Genomic DNA, 14,154 nt, shown 5'->3' on the forward strand with positions numbered 1-14,154 from the left:
TACACCTGAGTTCAATCCTCACTACAAGTAAATAAATAAATAGGATAGAATCAAATTAAAAAGCTTCTGCACAGCAAAGGAAACAATTAGGAATGTGAAGAGAGAACCCACAAAATGGGGGAAAATCTTTGCTGGCTACTCTTCTCACAAAGGATTAATATCTAAAGAACTATGTAAAGAGCTCAAAAAGCTTTACACCAAAAAATTTAAATAACCCAATTAATAAATAGGCAAATGAATTAAACAGACACTTCTCAAAGAAAATGGCCAACATATACATGAAAAAATGTTCAACATCATTAGCAATTAGGAAAATACAAATTAAAACTAGGTGTCTATCAACGGATGAATGGATAAAGAAAATGTGATATATATACATGGTGGAGTTTTATTCAGGCATAAGGAGAAATTAAATCATGTCATTTGCAGGAAAATGGATGGAACTAGAGACCATTAAGTTAAGTAAAATAGGACTGGGAATGTGGCTCAAGTGGTAGTGCGCTCGCCTGGCATGCGTGCGGCCCAGGTTCGATCCTCAGTACCACATACAAACAAAGATGTTGTGTCCGCCGAAAACTAAAAAATAAATAAAATTCTCTCTCTCTCTCTCTCTCTCTCTCTCTTTAAAAAAAAAATAATAAGTTAAGTAAAATAAACCAAACTCAGAAGGTAAAGGGTCAGATGTTTTCTCTCATATGCAGAAGCTAGAGAGGAAGTAGCAAAAGAAAGGTTTGGCCAACATCACCCTGATACCTAAACCAGACAAAGACACTTCAAAGAAAGAAAACTACAGACCAATATCTCTAATGAACCTAGATGCAAAAATCCTCAATAAAATTCTGGCGAATCGGATACAAAAACATATCAAAAAAATTGTGCACCATGATCAAGTAGGATTCATCCCTGAGATGCAAGGCTGGTTCAATATACGGNAAGGGGGACAAATGAATGCCAGTAGAGGGGGCAGAGAGAGAAGAGGGGAGGGGAGGGGAGGGGAGGAGGGATAGTAGAGGATAGGAAAGGCAGCAGAACACAACAGACACTAGTATGGCAATATGTAAATCAATGGATGTGTAACTGATGTAATTCTGCAATCTGTATATGGGGTAAAAATGGGAGCTCATAACCCACTTGAATCAAAGTGTGAAATATGATATATCAAGAACTATGTAATGTTTTGAACAGCCAACAATAAAAAATTTAAAAAAAAAAAAAAGAAAGGTTTGGGCAGAGCTCGTGAAATCAAAGGGAGATCAGTAGAGGAAAGGGACCAAGGGGCTGGAGGCAGGGAGGGAGGAGGGAAGTGCTGAGAAGTGATATGGCCAAATTATATCGTCATATTGTGTGTAGTTCAAATATGTGACAACAAATCCCATCACAACGTAAAATGTGGGAAAAAATAAATGTGATGTATTCACCCATGGAATGTTATTCATTAATAAAATGAATGGTACACTGATATAGTCTACCATGTGGGTGAATTTGAAAACATTATTCTAAGTGAAGAAAGTCAAATGCAAAAGACCACATATTATATATTTACAATAACATGAAATGTCCATAAAGGCAAATCCACAGACGGAAATATCAAGGTTTGCCTCTGGCTGCAAGAAGTCATGGAGTGAAATTTTGGGATGGTGGCAGTGTCCTAAAATTGGAATGTGATGATGATTATAAAATTTACTAAACAATCTCTGAGTTATACTTTCAGAGTGGGCAAATGTTTTTTAGTATACAATCAAACCTTAATAGAGAAATTTACCAGAAAGCTGATAAGGCACAGATAAAACAGGATTGGCAGTATATTAATAATTTTATAAATTGGGTAATGGGTAATGGATATTTGTTATACTATCTCTTTTACTGTTGTTTATTTTGAAAATTATCATAATACAAAGTTTTAAGCAATCAATGTCTTGCTCCTCTGTGCTCTCATGAAACCCTGGCGTGGGCTGTTGGCGTATCTACAAACCTTCCCTTCCCCAGTGTTAGAAGATGAGTTTCCTTAGGACAGCGATGGTTTCTGATTTTTTTTTTTTCAGAGTCTGACTCAGAGGCTGGAAAATACAAGTGGTATACATTTTTTAAATAAAAGGAGGAGAGAGAGAATCAGGTGACATGGAAAAGACTAGTTCCCCAAAGCAGCTCATTCGAATAGTCACTGCGAAAGAACGTCCTACTCCCAAGTAGGTTCGCCTGTGTCCTGCTGTTGTTGGCGTCTTTCGTTTGTTTGTTTTGTGGTTTGGTTTTGATAGTGTCGTTCTGCATTAGGGACGGTGCTACCATTGGTAGCAGCTCAATGATGCGTCCGTTTACTAAATCTGTAATAAAATTCGTAAAGCACTCTAAGTGGACGTATGGTAGCTGGATTACACCAGGTCTTTCTGCCCGTCGCGTCTCGGCCTCCGCGCGGTGAGTCCCCTCTCGGTCACCCTAGCACAGGAAACACATTCGTTTCAGTCGGCTCTGATAATCTCCTGTCCTTAAAGACGGGACCTTCTTGCCACTCGACAGCTGACGCGCACGTGGAGCGGGACGGCTGGTCAGAGTTTGGCAACGCACTAGCAGGGGAGGCGCGGCGCCCTAACCAGGGGAGGCGACCTGCCAGGGAGGCGAGGTGCGGGTCTGGAGCACGCGTGCCGCCGGCCCGGCGCTGGGCACCGCACAGCCCATCGGCCAGAGCGCTGCGAGGCTGCGAGGCTGCACGCCTGGGTAGTGGTCCAGGATCCAGCCCTGGAAGCCCGGCCCCAGGCCCCTACCCGGGACCGCGGCCCCAGAACCCGGGACCGCGGCTCCGGCCCTGGACCGCAGCCCCTGGGCCCCGGGAGCCTTCCGCGCTCGCGGTCGCCGCCTAGCGCTGGCCAAGTCCGCAGCCTGAGCGCTCCGACCGCGAGCCGGGCGGGCCGCGCCGCAAGGGAACCGACTCCCGGGAGGAGCGAGCGCCGGCGGCAACCGTTGGGTGCCAAAGCCAGCCGCGGACCGCCACTCGAGCTCGTTCCTGCTTGGGGCCCAGGCGCCTCCCTTTGGAGTTCTGGCCGCCTGCGGTGGAGAGCACCCACCAGGGACACCGCTGGGACCCTAGTCCCGCCTCAGCCCTTCCGCATCCGCTTCTCCCTGCAGCAGCAGGGGCGCTGCGGCGGGGTGGGGGCCAGCCCCCGACACCCTGGAAGCCGGCCTTGCCGGCCGTGCAGGTTGTTGGAACCCAGGGGGACTTTTAGAAAGATCCGGACCTCTTCCCAGACCACTCGATCGGAGTGGGGTGGATGCTGAACATTTGCATTTCTCACGCTCCTCAGATGGTTCCGAAGTTCTGCTAAGTGTCAAGAACGCTACGAAAACTTAAAAGAGCGAGCCCCATCTCCCCTTTGCACCTGAATCCTCCTCAATTGCTTGTGGTGCCCACTCTGATTGCCTCCCTCCCATCGCCCCTCTTGGAAATAATCCGCCCTAGAAAGCACAGGCACAGGCCTGGGCTCCAGCTCTGCCGGGCCTCCTGACATCCTAAGGGGTGGGGGCTCCCTTTGAGTCCCAGGCCTGTGCTCCGACCCAGAGCCACGACTAGAATCTGAACCCTTGAACTTCCTGCCCAGCAAGGGTAGCCCGAGTTAAATAAAAGTGAAGGGCGCTCAGTTAAATAAGAATCTCAGGTCAACAATGAATAATAATCTTTTTTTATTTGGGCTTTTTAGATATACTTGACAGTAGAATGTGTTTTGACATATTATACATACCTGGAGTATAACTTCTAATTAGGACCCATTCTTGTGGTTGTACATGATGTGGAGTTACACTGGTGGTGTAGTCATACATGAACGTAGGAAAGCTATGTTGGATTCATTCTACTCTTTCCCATTCCCACCCCCTTCCCTTTCCTTCATTCCACTCTAATCCAATGAACTTCTATTCTTCCCTAACCCCCCTTATTGTGTATTAGAATCTGTAAATCAGAAAGAACATTCGGCCTTTGGTTTGGGGGGATTGTCTTATTTCACTTAGCATGATAATCTCCAGTTCCCTCAGTTTATCAGCAAATGCCATAAAGAATAATAATCTATAGTATATCTCAATATTACATGTGATGGGACATACTTATAACAAAGTTATTAGCTGTTGACTGAAATGTAAATTTAACAGGGATCCTGTATTTTATCAAGCTCCCTCCTACACTCTGCCTTCCCCAGGAATCATGACTGTCCTAACCCGCTGGACCCTGTTGACTGGGAGGTCCCACCAGGTGGTTTTGTGTAGTGGTGGCATTCCTTTTCGATTGGTGGCTTTCCTTTTGATTGCTGAGAGCTTCTGTAGTAGGGATGTACCCCAATTTGTTTATTCACCCATTGATGGATGGGTTCTTTCCAGTTTGGGACTATTATGAATAATGCTGCTGGGAGCACTCATGTACAAGTCTTTTGTAGAATGTTTCCACTTCTGGTAGGTTGATGCCTGGTGGTGGGACTGCTGCTCTGGAGAAATTGCCAGACTGTCTTCCAAAATGCTCACTGCGTTTTATGCTTCCACAAGAGCATAAAATGGTTGCTCTTCACCACCAACACTTGATATTGTGAGTTATTAAAATAAAAGTGTTAGCCACAGCACTGAATCCATATGACAAGTGGTGATGGTTAGCTTTTTCTTTCTTTTTTTTTTTTTTTCCTGGTACAGGGAATTGAACCCAAGGGTGCCCTACCACTGAGCTATACCCCCAGCCCTTTTTATTTTTATTTGTTGAGGCTGGCCTTGAACTTTTGAACTTTCTGCCTCAGCCTCCCGAGTAGCTGGGATTACAGGCATGCACCACCATGGCCCTTTTGCATCTTTTGCATAGCTATGTCCATTGTTCCTGTATCTTTTGTTAAGAGTCTCTTGCCTATTTTTAGAGCATATTTTAAAATTGGATATTCTTTTTTTCTGGTACTGGGGATTGAACCCAAGGACACTTTATCGTGAGCCACATCCCCAGCCCTTTCTATTTTTTATTTTGAGATAGGATCTTGCTAAAGTGCTGAGGCTGACTTTGAACCTGAGATCCTCCTGCCACAGTCTCCTAATGGCTGGAATTACAGGTGTGGCCTACAGCTCTTGGCTAAAATTGGAATATTCTTCACAATAAGTCGCCATTTAAAGTATGTACTTCAGTAATTTTCAGTTTGCTCATTATCTTCTGCACTTACCAATAATTCCAGAATATTTTCATCACTTAAAAAAAAAAAAAAGGAAAAAGAAAAGGGCTGGGGATGTGGCTCAAGCGGTAGCCCGCTCACTTGGCATGCGTGCGGCCCGGGTTCGATCCTCAGCACCACATACAAACGAAGATGTTGTTGTGTCCGCCAAAAACTAAAAAATAAATATTAAAATTCTCTCTCTCTCTCTCTCTCTCTTTAAAAAAAAAACAAAAAAAAAACACTAGCCAGGCACAGTGGCACATGCCTGTAATCCCAGCGGCTTGGGAGGCTGAGGCAGGAGGATCCTGAGTTCAAAGCCAGCCTCAGCAAAAATGAGCACCAAGCAATTCAGTGAGACCTTGTCTCTAAATAGAATACAACATAAGGCTGGAATTGTGGCTCAGTGCTTGAGTGCCCCTGAGTTCAATCCCCGGTACCAAAAACAAACAAACAAACAAACAAAAACCCTATACCTATTAGCTTTTGTCTGCTTTTAAAATTGGCTGTTAATATTCTATTATTGAGTGGGATGGGATTGTAGCTCAGTGGTAGAGCACTTGCCTTGCACGTGTGAGGCCCTGGGTTCGATCCCCAGCACCACATAAAAATAAACAAATAAAAATAAAGATATTGTGTCCATCTACAACTAAAATTTTTTTTTAAATATTCTATTATTGAATATTTTCTCCCAATTTATGGCTTTCCTTTTCATTTTCTCAGTGATGTCCTTTGAAGAGCAAATGATTAAAATTTCAATTAAGCATGAATTAAGCATGAATGGTGTGCACAACCAGAGATAGGAAAAATTGTGCTATATATATGTAATATGAATTGAACTGAATTCTGCTGTCATATATAATAAATTAGAGTAAATTTAAAAAGAAAATAGATTCATAGAATTTTCAAAAGTTGTTGAGCACTTAAATTTTCCAAATACTTTCCTAGTTAATTTTGCAGAAATTTTAGGAATTTCAAGAATATTTTTTCAATTTTTCTAATGAACTGGTTTTAAATATGAAATAAATGCTTGTGTTCAAGCATTTATTTCATTTTTTTTTTACTTGTAGGTGGACATAACTTTATTTTTTTAATGTGGTGCTGAGGATCGAACCCAGTGCCTCACATGTGATAGGCAAGTGCTCTACCACTGAGCCACAACCCGAGCCCTACACACCTCTTTTATGTGCAGGATATTTTTTATTTTTAAATTTTAATTTGTTATAAATGACAGCATAATGCATTACAAATCATATTACACATATAGAGCACAATTTTTCATATCTCTGGTTGTACACTATGTGCAGAATATTAATGAATAGCTTATCTTCCTTTAACTTTTACCACAAGTTTATTTCTGAACAAATGTAAAAAAGAAAACTTTCCCTTCTTAAAAATTTTAATTAAGTTCATTTTATCTTTATTTTATGGTGTCCTAGCATACCACTTTTTGTGTTCCAAGAAATCTTTGTTAATCCCCAAGGCCCTGAAGATTTTCCCCTGCATTTTCTCCCAGAAGCTTTATAGCTTCATTCAACTTTTATGTTTAGGACTATGATACATTTTGAATTAATTTTTGTGTGCAGTTCATTCTTTTCTGTACAGATTCCAGTTGATTCAGCACTTAGTGTTGAAAAGATCATTCCCCATCCAATTGCTTTATCACTTTTGTAAAAAATCGGTTGGCCATGGACTGTGGGTGTAGCTCAGTGATAAAGCACTTTCCCACCACCCTTGGGTTCAGACCCCAACATTGCAAAAAAAAAATAAAAGAGGGGAAAAAATCAATTAACTGATATCAGTTTCCTGGTTTTGTTATGTTACATGAGATATAGCCAGGGCTGGGGTTGTGGCTCAATGGTGGACCTCACACGTATGAGGCACTGGGTTTGATCCTCAGCACCACATAAAACAAATAAATAAAATAAAGGTATTGTGTCTGTCTTCAACTAAAAATATTTATTTAAAAAAAAAAGATGTAGCCATGGTGGAAACCAAGTAAAGGATATTCAGAACCTCTCTGCATTATCTTTGTAGTTTTCTTCCATTCCCATCTGAATGTAGTTTATTTTTATTTTTTTTTCCATGCCTTATTGTAGTGGTTGGGGCTTCAGCACAGTATTGAAGAGAAGTAGCAAAAGTGAGCATCTTGGCTCTGTTCCCCATGGTAGGAGAAAAGGGTTCAGTCCTTCACCCTAAGAAAACTCCATGTGGATTTTCACAGAGGCCCTTCATCATTTCGACAAAATCCTGTCTATTAGTTTGCAGAGAGTTTTTCTTGAAAAACAGATGTTGAATTTTGTCCAATGCTTTGTCTATGTTGAGATGATCATATGATATTTCTCCTATTCCAATGTGGCAGATTACACTGATTTTCTGTGTTGCTTTATTTTCCTGGGATAAACCTCACGTGCTCATGATCCTTTACAGATATTGCTAGATTTTATTTACTATCATTCTGTTGAGGATTTTTGCATTTATGTTTTATTAAGAGTTTGGTCTGTAGTTTCTTGTTCATACTATCTTTACTATGAACCCCATATTCCCCCTTACATAAAATTGGAGAGTTGTGAAGGGGTCCTCCCCACAGAGATTATTGCTAAGCCCTAGATTGTCCCCAGGTAGGGCCCCATTCCCAGGTGTGGCCCAGGTGATGAGATGGTATAAGACCAGCCACCCTCAGTCTCTTATAGGAATGTTTGATGTGTAAAATTGGTACCAGGGTCTACTGTAGAGTTTCAACAATTCAGTTTCATCAGATAACTCAATCATGATCATTTCCTGGGTAATCATATCAAACCATTCACACCCATAGAGGCTAAAGGGGTAGACCAGCCTACCATTTTATTAGTTTATAATGGACATGAGTCTTTGCTGAGGTCTGAATGGTCATTCCTTTTCTTCAAGACACCCTACCTGTCTTGGCCTCAAAAACCAATCTAGGCCTTCCAGGGTTTCTGGGGGAGGCCGGAATACCAGCTAATGCTGGGTTTTATCCAGGCAAAAGTGGAAGTTGGAGCCACCGCTGTTCTCTGCTTTTGTCAGTTCTGAATAAAAGCTGCAAATTTGGAGGCTTCAGCTGTCTTCTTCTTCGACTCAGTCCAGCCCACCACCCTCCCTGACGTCACGTCTCTGCTAAGCAGGCTCTTGTTTCCCACGAGCTCTCGTTTTGTCTCCCTGGTGGAGACTCCTGACACCCTGATCTGATGAGTAGAAAACAAATAAATCCTTTAAAAGTGCTGTGGACTACGACAGGCAGATAGGGAGGGGCACAGCATGGTGGATCACAGAGCAGACCCTTGTGCAGCCACCACCCAGCAACAAGCCAAGCAGGGCCAGCTGCCCACATCCCATTGTCCGCCTCCTCCCGGCACAAATCTTCTCTCCTCCGTCCTAATTTTCATTAATCCATTCCTTGCTTATGCTTACAATTTCTCCACCAAACACCCTGAGTCTCAGGCGAGGCCTGCATCCGTGTGTGGAGCGCCACTCGCGCAGCTGTGTGCGCTCATTGGTTTTCAGTCCTTCCCCCCAGAGGCCCAGCCTGCTTCTCCATCCTGCCAGTGACAGCCTTTGGCATTGTCTCCACGTTTTTGGACTCAGTTTGTCAAGTTTTATTTTTTTAAAAGAGCTACTGGGATTTTCATTAGGGATCTGTGGAGCAGTTTGAGAATGGATGTACTTCATTATTGAGTCTTCTTATCCATGAACATATGATTACTTCATTTTATTATATAAAATATGTTATTATGATTAATACACACTAAATAGTACATATTATGAGTGTATTGTTATATCTCTTTATTTATTTGGGTCATTTAAAATTTCCTGCAGAGGATATATATATAGAGGGGGGGGGGAGGAGTAGTTTGTGTGTGTGGTGCTGGGGATTGAACCCATGGCCTCATGCATGGGAGGGAAGCACTCTACCAACTGAGCTATATCCCCAGCCCTCTTGCAGTGATACATCTTTAGTTTCTTAGAGCTCTTTGTATGTCTTCTTCTAGTTTTATTCCTAGGCATTACTACTTTTTAAAGCTATTTTAGTTGGTATCTTATTTGTTCTACTTTATTTAAAAGGCTGGGTCTCACTACATTGTCCATGGCTGGCCCCAGACTCCTGGGCTCAAGTGATCCTCCTGCCTCAGCCCCCTGAGCAGCTGAGATGATGGGCATTCACCACTATGCTCCAGGGATATTCTTTTTTATTTTCTTTTCTGTTAACTATTGGAAGGCTTTTCTGTTTTATATTGACTCTATACCCGGTGATCTTGATAAAGTCTTTATTAGTTTTAATATTTATCAGTACATTCTTTTGGTTTTCTTCATGTAGCATCATTATCTGAGAATGACTAATAATGACTATTCAAGGTTTATTTTCCTCCCTGCCCTTTATTAATTAAAACTTCTTTATTTTATTATTTTTAAAATTTTTTTTAATATTTATTTTTTAGGTGAAGATGGACATAACACAATGCCTTTATTTTTATGTAGTGCTGAGAATCGAACCCGGGTTCCGCCCATGCTAGGCGAGCACTCTACCATTGAGCCACAATCCCAGCCTCAAAAACTTCTTTATTAATTATTTTTTAATTTATTGTTATTTATTTATTTATTTTTGTGCCAGGGATTGAATCCAGGGGCACTTAACCATTGAGCCACATTTCCAGCCCTTTTTCATTTTTTATTTTGAGACAGGATCTCGCTAAGTTGTGTAGGGCCTCACTAAGTTGCAGAGGCTGGCCTCCTGCCTCAGCCTCCTGAGATGTTGGGTTTATAGGCCTATACCATCATGCCCAGCTTTTCCTAACACCTTAAAATGAATGCTTAGCTTATTATGTTCTAGCCTTTTTCTTCTTTAAAATATGCGGTTGAGGCTGTAAATTTTCCTCCAAGCACTGTCTTAGCTTTACTTGACAGGCTTGTTGCATTTTTTAAAAACCCTCAGTTTCCTTGAGCACCTGTGGCTGCTCAAGTCCCTGATGTAAAATGGAGGAGTCGGTGTTTATAATCTACTCACATACCTTGTTTTCTCTCCTGTCTTCCTTAGACTGTACTTAAACAGTTAGATGGGATACTCCTTTTTAAAACAATTTATTGGTGCATATTAATTATATTTAATATGATAACCTAATGTATAATTTGTATCTTAGCTATTCTTGTAATGTTTAATTAAATGTTTTCCATTTATTTGTCTCCTCATACTGCACTTCAGATTATTTTATTCTGACAATTAACTCAAGTTTATCCTTGAGTTTTACTGAATTTAAAAATTTAAGCTTAGTATGTCAAAGTTAGGCAAAACTGAAGTTGCTGATCACACACACACTTTCTTTTTTAAAAAATATTTTTAATTGTAGATGGACATAATAACTTTATTTTATTTATTATGTGGTGCAGAGCATCAAACCCAGTGCCTCACATGTGCTTGGCAAGTGCTGTTCCACTGAGCCACAGCCCAGCACCCCCTGCCCCACTTTCACAGAAGCATGAGACAAGTCAGGGGGAGCGGGTGGGTACTAGGCAGCACACAGAATGTTGTCAGCATCCTAAGCCTTCTCCTTTGGTCACTGTTAACTCACAACTGGTGCATAGGTGGCTTCTCCTGGCAGTATTTTCCTCTTCCAGCCTACATGAGGAGTTCAGAGTCCCTTCATTGTCTTTAAAAAACTATTCAGTGCCTGAAGAGAAAGGCAGGGTCCATCTTGTGCTCATAAGCAGCAGAGTGGGCTAGGGTTTTATACCAGAAATTCAACTTGAAGGTTAGAGGTTATGTTGACCATGAGTAGTAGCATCAATTTTTATTGCCTCCGTAGGCTTTTGCTCTTCAGATGTAATCATATTCTTCTTTTTCTTAAAAAAAAAAAAAAAAAGCTCTCTCAAGAACATCATAAAGTTTCACATTAACATATTGATGACTTTTTTATGAAGGTCAAAGTGTTTATAATATAATCAAGTGAGGTGAAAACATGATGTCAAAAGAGGGAAATGAGGCATCCTTCACAAATACTGTGCAAATCTCACAGAGTACTCCTAACTTTCATTTCACCAATTCACTCTTCAACAGTGTCTAACTTCCCAATAAACTTTTACATTCGTTTTAAAATTTTGATCATGATTTAATTTAATTAATATAATGTAATCAGTTTAAATTTTTATTTTTTTTAGTTGTAGATGGACACAATATCTTTATTTTTATGTGGTGCTGAGGATTGAACCCAGTGCCTCACACCTGTGAGGCAGGCGCTCTACCACTGAGTTACAGCCCCAGCCCCTAATTTTTAATTTTGATCAAGCTTTAGTTTTAAAGTTACTGTTCATTCTTTTTCAACATTTTTCACAGTCTTATTTTTTAAAATTTTTTGGCTGTACTAGGGATTGAATCCAGGGCCTCTCATATATGCTAAGAAAGCACACTGCCACTAAGCTGTATCGCCAGGCCTCATAGCTTTTAAAAATATGATTTCCACTCTCCTGACAAAAAAATTCAAGCTCGACTTCTGCCTACCTGGACAGAGTCAGCATAGCTGTTTTCTGTCTGGATCTGACTGATGCCTGGGAGCCCCGTGGGGCTGCTCCTGTCCGGTCATCTCTGCTGGCTCCTGTTCTTAATGTCAAGCCACCTCAGAGGCCTGAACCTCTCCTTGATGGATGATGTGTATAGAAATTTATTTCTAGGAAGATGTGGGGCCTGGGACGATGCTCTGTGATGCTCTGTCCTCTAGAGAGGACTTCCCTCTTTGCCAGGTGGCAGAGGACAACAGCCGTCTGGGACCCAGTGGGTCCAGTCTTGGGGCTATTTTTGAGCTACCTGATGGCTTGCAGCTGGGCTGCAGTCTGCAGCCGCCACATTGCTTGCAGAGCAGCCTTCCTCCTGAGGTGCTGCTCTTTGAAATCAGAGCCTCATCCCAGGAATGGTTTCCCGGAGCCTTGGACTGTTGGCAGGCCCCAGCTCCTGGCTTCTCCCCAATGGCTCCCTAAGTTGTAAAACGTGCAGCTCGGCTTCTTGGCTGTCTCTTCAGACCAGCAAACAACCTCCAGACAAAGCCGCGGCACCACGGGCTTACCTTTCTAGATCTCTGCTTGGACGTCAGCCCACTGATCCTTCCAGTCTTGCTAACTCCTTGCTGGTTGTTATATTTTGTTCAGACTTTCTACTTGGTTTTTGGCGGGCAGCTTGGTACAAACTGTCTAGATCACCATTATTAGAAATAGAAGTTTTTTACAATAAATATTGTGTAAGATACCAGTTCAGAGACATAAAATATTCAACATAAATAGACAAGAGATCTTGATCCTGAAGCAAACAGCCTCCTGGAGAAGACATCCTTGAACTCAGCTTATCCTCAAGTCAGAGTAGGATGTACAGTGTGCCATGGTACGAGGCCACAGGGGACCCAAGAGGGCTCCTTGGGAGAAGCGTTCCACTGTATGGGGCCTCAGAAGCCACAACCTAACAGTTTATTTTGCTGTTGATTGTATTAGTTTCACAGCAAAATTGAACAGAAAGTGCAAAGAATTCTCACATGTCCCCAGCCCCTACTAACATACAACCTCTCCCACTTCAACATCCTGCACCAGAGCGGTGCATTTGTTATAACTGATGAACCTACATTGGCGCATCACTAGCATTCGCAGTCCAGGGGTCACTCTTGGTCTGTAGCTGTATGAGTTTGGACAAATGTACAATAACACGTGTCCACCATTATAGAATCATACAGAGTAGTCTCACTGCCCTAAACATCTTCTGGGCTTTAGCTGTTTGCCTTTCCTTCTCCTCATGCCCTGGCAACCTGTCATCTTTTTAGTGTCTCCATATCTCCCTGGTTTTGCCTTTTCTGGAGTGTCCACAGTCAGATTGGAACCTTTTCAGATTGGTCCTTTCACTTAGTAACATGCATTTAAAGTTTCCCCATGTCTTTTTTTTTTTTTTTTAAGAGAGAGAGAGAGAGAGAGAGAGAGAGAGAATTTTTTAATATTTATTTTTTAGTTTTCGGCAGACACAACATCTTTGTCTGTATGTGGTGCTGAGGATCGAACCCGGGCCGCACGCATGCCAGGCGAGTGCGCTTCTGCTTGAGCCACATCCCCAGCCCCTCCCCATGTCTTTTCTTGGCTTGATAAGGCACCTATTTTTAGCACTGGATAGACCATAGTTTATTTACCCACTCATCCCTGGGACGGCATGTGTGGACAATTAGGAATAAAGCTGCTAGAAATACCCATATGCATGCTCTTCTGTGGACATAAGTTTTCAACTCATCTGGATAAACCCTAAGGAGCAGGACAGGTGGATCACCCAGAAAGAGCATGTTCAGTTTTGTAAGAAACTGCCACCCTATCTTCCCAAGTGCCTGTCCCATTCGAGAATCCCCATCGCTCCATGTCCTCACCAGCATTTGGTGCTGTCAGTGTTCCAGGTTTTGGTCACTCTAACGGGTACGCAGTGTTTTCTTGATTTAATTTATATTATTCTAATGGTGTATGATGTGATGCATCTTTTCAAATGCTTATTTGCCACCTGTGTATTTTCTTGGATGAAGTGTCTGTTCAGGATTTTTGCCCATTTTAAATCCAGTTTCTCATTTTCCTATTGTTGAGCTCTTTGTGTATTTTGGATAAATACTTCCTTTATCGGGTATGTCTTTTGAATATCTTCTCCCAGTCTGGGGCTTGTCTTTTCACTCTCCTAACAATGTCTTTGACAGAGAAGACGTTGTTCATTCTAATGAAATTCAGGTGATCAGCTATATCCTTCCTGGATTGTGCCCTGGTGGTTATATCCTGAGTCATTGCCATGTCCAATGTCATCCAGATTTTTTTTGTATGGTATCTTCTTGGAGTTTTATAGTTTCGTGTTTTATACTTAGGTCCATGATCAATATTTTTATTTTTAAAATTAATTTTTAAATTGGAGCTTTATGATTATATGTAACAGGGGGATACAGGGTGACATATTTGTACATGTATATAACATAATCTGGTCAATTTCAAA

At 41.7% G+C, this 14,154-nt stretch overlaps 1 long non-coding RNA gene across 1 annotated transcript in view; it reads left to right on the forward strand.

Moving 5' to 3' along the window:
- Window positions 1–2,349: 2,349 nt before the first annotated feature.
- The window catches only part of LOC125612306, a 47,123-nt gene continuing 35,318 nt past the window's right edge, over window positions 2,350–14,154 (forward strand). The window contains exon 1 of the long non-coding RNA XR_007342614.1: window positions 2,350–2,412. This is a non-coding gene — a long non-coding RNA (uncharacterized LOC125612306). The remainder of the gene's footprint in view (window positions 2,413–14,154) is intronic.

The sequence above is a fragment of the Marmota marmota genome, unplaced genomic scaffold (genome assembly GCF_001458135.2).
Source record: "Marmota marmota marmota unplaced genomic scaffold, marMar, whole genome shotgun sequence".
In the NCBI taxonomy this organism is placed as follows: Eukaryota; Metazoa; Chordata; class Mammalia; order Rodentia; family Sciuridae; genus Marmota; species Marmota marmota.